Below are 8,608 nucleotides of genomic sequence, written 5' to 3'. Positions count from 1 at the left end.
GTTCGCTGAGGTTAGTTAGTTTTTTGAAGGTTAGATAAGCACATGCAGTCAATAGGCAACTGGTATGAAATTTAGTTCGAGTTAGTTGCCGTGGTTAATGCCATCACTGAACTCATTTGTTTGCGAGTTATAATCTCAGTACAATAAGCTGGCTGAAGGAGCAACATATCAGAGAAAGTACATTAATACTGTGCGAGATATCAAGGCCAATCGAACTTGTAAACATGACAGAACACTATTATTCTCCCCGAGAATAAGTTGTGAAGATGTAACAAAAAATGTCGGCTCCTGTTATTTTTGCAGATGCCTCACAAATACTGCGCCCAGCCACTAGAGGACCACAGAGGTACTTTAGCCAGACAAATTGGAAAATATTTCCCACAACCACTAGTGGCTCTCAGTGGTACTGCAAAGAGTTTGGATACTTCCTAGGGTTTTCACTCCCTGGTGGTCTAGTGGCTAGGATTCGGCGCTTTCACCGCCGTGGCCCGGGTTCGATTCCCGGTCAGGGAAAAGTCATGTTGCTTTATGATTATGACAGTCCATTTCATTTTCATGCTCTTTTAACAATAGACATTGTTGCAAAGCAGCTTTACAGAAAATTAAAGGCTTTAAAATTCAGCTAATTCTATCACTAATTAAAGAAAATACTGTTCCCTCTTACCCAGGGGGAACATTATTATTAAAATGTCAAAACAAACACATTCTTCAAGACACATTCAAACCAGTGACCTAACGATGGCCATCAAAAGCACCTACAGTTCTCCATGCTACCAAATGAGCTGTCAAAGGAGGGCCTCAAAGAGCATGTTTAATAAATGAGCAAAAAAAAAAAAAAACCTTGAAAAACTCTTTGTTCTAATATATTGCATATAAATTGCTGCACACCAAAGCTATTTCCTAGGTTAGAAAAGTTGTTTCCCACAAGCTGGCTTCACGTACAAATCCATTTCATGTGCACATGCAATATACAACAAAGTCAAAGTCCCTCTCATGCCAGAATCTGGTCTTCCCAGGCAGTCTCTTGACCCAGTACTAGGTGTATGGGTGCAGCACCAATCTCCATTTTGATAGCTCTCAGCATCTCATGTATACAGCCAGGGTTACAGTGGGGGTTGGTCCTCTGATCACTTTGACAGTTTGACTTCCCCACTTGCATCTGTATTGCAGTGTGCCTTGCCAGACGGTAGTAGGTACCATTTTTATGATGGTCTTTGGTATGACCCAACCACGAGTAGAAATCATGATCTCCCAGTCAGGAGGCAGACACGCTAACCACTAGGCTAACTCACGGTCATAATATACAACACAATGAAATAAGTTAGAAAATCTGTTATAAATAGTGATTTCTCTTCAGAGCCTTAACAGTATTGCACCCAGCCACTACTGGGCCTCAAGAAGTACTCAGAGGCACCCTCACTGCCACAGCCCAGGTTTGATTCTCAGTCAGGAAGAAGACTTTTACCTCTTTCCCATGGGAACATTATTACTATTGTCATGAATTGTGTGCATTTAGATCCAAAAGCAGGAAGAAAGGCAGGAGAAAGGAGAAGCCGAGAAGCATCCCAGAAAGTGTCGCAGGAATAGAAGAAGGGATCTTAGGACACTTTGTGAGGACAACCAGCAGAATCTCATGGAGATCAAGGATCAACTGCAAAGATCCTCATGTCACCAGCGACTCCTCAAGCTGACTTAGGAAACTGAAGCTTTGTCTGCTCGACTGTGAACTTTGTGTATTGTACTTAAACTGGTTTGGAATGGGGAAATCCCCCCTGCACCTGCATCTTTGGCTGATGAGAAAGAAGAGTGTCTCACATGTGTCAACAAAGTTAGGGATTATGGGTAAAGAAATGTATTTCGCCTGCCTTGCACAAAAAGAGACATATTTAGCCCGTCTTGCAGAAGAAGAACTATATTTAGCCTGTCTTGCCAAAGATCTCATCTCATCTCATTATCTGTAGCCGCTTTATCCTGTTCTACAGGGTCACAGGCAAGCTGGAGCCTATCCCAGCTGACTACGGGCGAAAGGCGGGGTACACCCTGGACAAGTCACCAGGTCAAACAACCATTCACACCTACAGTCAACTAGAGCCACCAATTAGCCTAACCTGCATGTCTTTGGGGGAAACCAGAGCACCCAGAGGAAACCCACACAGACACAAGGAGAACATGCAAACTCCACACAGAAAGGCCCCCGTCAGCCACCGGGCTCAAATCTGGAACCTTCTTGCTGTGAGGCAACAGTGCTAACCACTACACCACTCTCTATATACATTGCTATACACCAAAGCTATTTCCTTGGTTTGGAAATCTGTTTTTCACAAGCTGGCTTAACCTACAAATCCATTTTATATGCATATGTAATATACAACGCAATGAAATAAGTTTGAAAATCTGTTATGAATAGTGATTTCTCTTCAGTTTTTCAGGCTGCTGAAAAGATCAGTTTCAAAGAATGAAACCAAATCAATGGACCTTAGTTGTTTTTGGCATTTTGGCAAATGGGAACGCAAACTCCAGAAAAGTTCTACTGGTGATGACTGTAAAGCTCTGGACATAAAATTCCAGTAAAGCTCCAGTTTCTATTAAAGCAGCAATATTTCTGAGTATTTCGGACTTTGATGTTTTATTTCCTATTCCGACTGATTCAAATGGTAAAAAGCTGTAGCCGTTGTCTACACATATTTCCCAGTCGCCTTCACAGAGATGAGAGCAAACACGAAGAGAATTCCTCAGTCAGGGCACAGTCCAAGTGCAGGAGCATCTTGTAGTATTTTACTGACATCTTGTGGCCAAACCGTGTAACTGCATCTAAATATTATCATCAAGATCTGAAAATTGATGTAAGATTTTGCTGGTAATGAAGTGACCTAAAGTTTAAATGCTGACACTTTTTCCTTTTAACCGGTGAATAAACACATGACCGCATATCACTATTATCACCATTGTGGTTTACGCAGTCAGATCAATAATTACTGTCATCATCAGTAAAGAAGGTTTGTTTGGTTGTCCTTGGGTTTTACAGGAATGTTTGTTTTATGTGTCTATAATGTTAGTTTTTGGTTGCAGGTGTTGGTTGATGGAACGTTCTCCTTACGTTTGTAAAATAGGAACGTTCGGAGAGGCTTTGGAGAATGTTCCTGTTTGGTTGTATTAAAGTTCCCCTCGCTATTACAGCACAAGAAAACTTTGGAAAACCTATGACCAGTGACGGACTGGGATAAAAAAACGGCCCTGGCATTTTGCACCTACAAGTGGCCCCGTAGACTGTGGAACACATTTGAACCAAAAAAAAGGGGGGGGGGGGGTGTCATAATCGCAAGAGAGTGTCACGGTCACAGGCAGGCCTATGGTCGATGTTGAAATTCGGTCTGACAACACCACCACACATGAGTCCACCAATGCGTGGGTGACCAGTGTTTCAACAGACTCTCCCGGCATAGCCTTCTTTTTTTCAGCCGTTTTTCGGGCAATGCGTCCATCACCTCCACTTCAACATCCTCACTGTCGAACCTTGAGTTTGCCCAGCGTACAAACCTGTCTGTGGCCTCTTTCACCATGTCAAAATCTCGCACAAAACTTTGGAGCTGTGTGTGAGTTTCCCTAACCATTCGGTGGGCGCTCAAGAGATCCAGGCCGCTGGTTTGGAGGTATTTTGACAGGGGTCCAGTTAGCGCAAAAATGCGCAGGAACAGCTGTGCGGTCAACACCGTTTCATACTTTAAAAGTGACTCCATGTATGTGCGAGCCTTTGCACTAGAGGTCTGCGTGGGACAGAATTTTCAGTCCCGCTCCCGCCCGCGCCCGCATTGTGCAGTCCCGCTCCCGCAAAGAATTATGATTTTCAGTCCCGCTCCCGCCCGCGCCTGCCATATTTTGTCCCGCTCCCGCCCGCAAATCCCGCATGATGCAGACGTTCGCGTTATTTCTCACGAGTTCTTGTCATTGGCTTGGGGAATTAAACATGCTGAGCTTAGCTGAGCTCTCCACTGACCGATCCTTCATTTATTGTAAGTTTATTGTTTAGACTCTGACATTCTGCTGACACATTCCAAGTTGAGCGCTGCATGCGCTCATGATTGACAGCTCTCGCTTTGATTGACAGCTCTCGCTTTGATTGACAGCTCTCGCTTTGCGCACTCGCACTCCCACTTCCGAGTCTGTGGCGTTATGATTCCAATCGTGATTTCATTCTCCTCTCATATGAAGTGCTGCGCAACCACAACCAGCTCCTCAGATTATACACTCAGGGGCGCAGATACATTTTTTGAACTGGGGGGGACAAAAAACTGGGGGGGACAAAGCTGCCAGCAAACCAACCCCAACCCCGATATGCCTGTCAAGCTTGTTGTGGGTTACCATAGCAACCAAGCTCGAGCTCGCAACCTGTGCAGTCTGCGCAGCTCAACCAACCGAATATCAGTCTTTGTTTTGTTTTATGTGAGTTGTTGCAACTATGTATACACTGCCGTGCACCTCAATAAACCGAATGGTAATTAGTCTTTTGATTTTTCCGTGAGGTTTGCCTTATGCAAAGAAAGACAGCATAGACGTTTTTTCCTCCCTATAAGTGGGGGGGACCGAATGAAGTGAATTTAAATCTGGGTGGGACGAATCCCCCCCGTCCCCCCCCATCTGCGCCCGTGTATACACTGTCTATTTCTAACTTTAAATTGAACAATCTGTGCGATACACAGTCCTTTTTAATACTAGTTAATACTTTTTAATACTTTTTTAAAATACTTTTTAATACTTAGGACTAATACTCTTGACTTTTTAACGGTAAATGTACCTCTTTTTAAAGCAGCACTTACTTCTGAAGCACTGTAAGCTTCACTAGAGGAGCTCTGCTCTTCTGCCATGATTGGAGATCTCAAACATGGAAGAGCGGAAAGGAATCGGAAACGTAGGTGAGATTAGACCACATCCACAAATTTAGGCATCTTAAAATCTCATCTCATCTCATTATCTCTAGCCGCTTTATCCTTCTACAGGGTCGCAGGCAAGCTGGAGCCTATCCCAGCTGACTACGGGCGAAAGGCGGGGTACACCCTGGACAAGTCGCCAGGTCATCACAGGGCTGACACATAGACACAGACAACCATTCACACTCACATTCACACCTACGGTCAATTTCGAGTCACCAGTTAACCTAACCTGCATGTCTTTGGACTGTGGGGGAAACCGGAGCACCCGGAGGAAACCCACGCGGACACGGGGAGAACATGCAAACTCCACACAGAAAGACCCTCGCCGGCCCCGGGGCTCGAACCCAGGACCTTCTTGCTGTGAGGCGACAGCGCTAACCACTACACCACTGTGCCGCCCGCATCTTAAAATATTTTTATTAATGCCAAATAAAATATCCAGCACAAATTATATACGATAGACATAAATTAATAATTTATAAATTTTATTTTAAACACGTTTTTAGTTAGCGGGACTGCAGCTTATCACCTCTCCCACCCACTCCCACATTGTGCACTCCCCCTCCTGCCCGCGCCCGCAATGAGCTTTCAAAATTTGTCCCGCGCCGCACTGCTTTGCGTCGGGTCCTGCGGGTCCCGCGGGACTCCCGCGGGAGTGCAGGGCTCTACTTTGCATGCGCTTGCGTTGTGAAGCGTGGGTTGTCATGTATGACAAACAAAGCGTGAACAATAGTCACATACAAACCACTGTCTGGTTTGCCGAACGATCCGAATATCTTATTCAGCGCAGCATCCTTTGCAGACCAACGCATCTCGCCAATCAATGAAATCTGCCTCTGCTTGGGGTCCTAGCTGACACCCTCCCAGGTGTTCATCCGCTGATAGGAGTCACAGAAAAAAATGGCGATGTCATTCAGTAAAGCAAACAATGATGCTGCTGCTATCACGACACTTGTCGTTTCGGCCATAACCAGATTAAGTACGTGGGCGTAGCACCAAACATGAACCTGGCCTGGAGACTCTTTGGACAGCCAAGCAGAGAACCCCTTGTATGTCCCTTGCATATTGGCAGCACCATCTGTTGAATTCCTAATGCAGTTCTTTATGTCTATGCCACAAGACTCCAACGTCTGTTTGAGCAGGTTCAGAAAGTTCTCTCCTGTCGCTGATTCACACTGAACAAATGCGATAAGCCTCTCGTGGATAGTGTCAGTGACGTAGCGAACAATGACACTGCACTGATCTTTAGCTGTCAAGTCCTGAGTTGTGTCGATTTGGACTGAGTACATTTTTGCTTGGATGATGTCAGAACAGTGCCTCTCTTTAATAAGCTGTCGGATGGCTTCAATGACAGAATTCACGGTGGTTTTAGACATCAGTGTCACAAAGGAACCTCTTCCCTGTCCTTCCGTGCTCTTTTCAATGCATTCCTGGACGTGTTGTTGTAAACAGCGATCATATTTACTGAGCAGGAAAAGTATTTCCAGAAAGTTCCCGTGATCAATGGACATGTCAGCTAACGTCCGTGCAGATTCATTCTTGTTGCCACGATAGCTCAGTGCCCGCTTTCCGATCAGTTTTACTATGTCCACCACCCGCTCTAAAACTTGACGCCTCTTGCGCACTTGTTCTCGGAAGGCCGTCATTTGATTTGTATCAATCAGACTTCTTATGTCTGTCTGATTCATCCATGACAAGTACGCCTTAACACAGTCCATATGGGTTGTGATTTTCTCATGTTCATCAAGCCTCTGGTGTAAATGTCTGAAGTCATTGCATCTGTTTATGAATGGATTAGCCTCGTTTTTTTTCGAGAAAGCTAGACAGACAGCACAAAATAGAGAATTTCTCCTCACTGCAGCTGACCCATTTACGTTGTGTTCCATCCTTACGGCTAAATGCCCTCCTAATAGTTGCACTATCGGTTCTCTGGTGTGGATGAAACTTGAAAAACAAGCTCAATGAGCTGGAGTTTGGCCGACTGAAATAGTTGAACTGATCTTCTGAAGTAGTCACACTTACATTTGCAATGCTCCCTCCTGCAGCATCGGTCTCCATCTCGGTTGCACCGGCTAATACACAGTCAGACCCACCACGAGCTTGTTGTGTGTTGGTTGCCACTGCCAGTTCCATGCATTCATTATCCACCATCATCACCATGTCTTGTTCATCCTCTTTTTGCTCATTTTGTTCATCCTCCTTTTGCTCATTTTGTTCTTGCTCATCATATCCCTCCTCGTCAGTGACGCCAACATCAGTGCTAGCGCTGCTAGTTGAGGTTGCAGTAGATGAAAAAAACACATCCAGTTTCGCACATTTTTCGCCCCCCGACAGCAGTGCTCTCTTCAATTTTTCCCTCTTTTTCTCCGCTCCCCCCTTGTGTCGTTTCGTGCCTCCTCGATTCATTTTACTAAACTATGGTAAGTATCCGACCTCTACCGTCCGTTTATCTCCGCTTCTACTTGACCAACATCAACTTGACCACTACCACAATGCTGAAGTAGGTTACAGAATGTTGAATCTTCAACGTTTTATTTCTGTCAGTTTGGCGGTAGGCTAAATGAAATTCCCACAAGGCAGTGCTTTACTTCAGTTGTCGCAAACAAATACAAAATATAGATATATTTGTTTTATTTTAAACTGTGCAGATTTTTTACATCGTAGGAAGAAATTTCTCGGCAAAATAAAATAGGCTAATGTAAAACCTGAAACACATCATCATGGTGCCACCGTCACTGTAATATATGGAGTTGTAAGGGGTATAAATAGCGAACATATCTTGCTTGATATGTCAATAGGGTGGAATTTTTAAGACGACGAAGCACATAGTGACCGAGTAGCTGAGGGTGGGCTGCGGCAATGCGGTTGCGGGGCCGCGATGGGCATTGTCGGGGCCGCGGCCCCTCTGGCATGTGCCCAAATGCCAGACCGCTCAGTCTGTCCTTGTCAGCCAAGGACTTGGGTTTTACAGGAATGTTTGTTTTATGTGTCTATAACGTTAGTTTTTGGTTGCACGTGTTAGTTGATGGAATGTTCTCCTGACGTTTGTAAAGTAGGAACGTTCGGAGAGCCTTGGGAGAATGTTCCTGTTTGGTTGTATTAAAGTTCCCCTCGGTACTGCGACACAAGAAAACTTTGGAAAACCTATGACAGTGTTCCGGCTAGGTTCTCTGAGTGTTCGCTGAGGTTAGTTAGTTTTTTGAAGGTTAGATAAGCACATGCAGTCAATAGGCAACTGGTATGAAATTTAGTTCAAGTTAGTTGCCGTGGTTAATGCCATCACTGAACTCATTTGTTTGCGAGTTATAATCTCAGTTCAATAAGCTGGCTGAAGGAGCAACATATCAGAGAAAGTACATTAATACTGTGCGAGATATCAAGGCCAATTGAACTTGTAAACATGACAGAACACTATGATTCTCCCCGAGAATAAGTTGTGAAGATGTAACAAAAAATGTCGGCTCCTGTTATTTTTGCAGATGCCTCACAAATACTGCGCCCAGCCACTAGAGGACCACAGAGGTACTTTAGCCAGACAAATTCTCATTCATCTCATCTTATTATCTCTAGCCGCTTTATCCTTCTACAGGGTTGCAGGCACGCTGGAGCCTATCCCAGCTGACTACGGGCAAAAGGCGGGGTACACCCTGGACAAGTCGCCAGGTCATCACAGGGCTGAC

General features: G+C 44.8%; 1 non-coding gene across 1 annotated transcript; it reads left to right on the top strand.

Moving 5' to 3' along the window:
• The first annotated feature begins 441 nt into the window (after positions 1-441).
• Positions 442-513, top strand: trnae-uuc (transfer RNA glutamic acid (anticodon UUC)). The gene has a single exon. It is a non-coding gene; the product is annotated as a tRNA-Glu (tRNA).
• The last annotated feature ends 8,095 nt before the right edge of the window (positions 514-8,608 follow it).

The sequence above is a fragment of the Neoarius graeffei genome, chromosome 22 (assembly GCF_027579695.1).
Source record: "Neoarius graeffei isolate fNeoGra1 chromosome 22, fNeoGra1.pri, whole genome shotgun sequence".
Lineage (NCBI taxonomy): Eukaryota > Metazoa > Chordata > Actinopteri > Siluriformes > Ariidae > Neoarius > Neoarius graeffei.
Note: the sequence above shows the minus strand (reverse complement) of the source record. Positions and strands in the feature narration are given on the sequence as shown.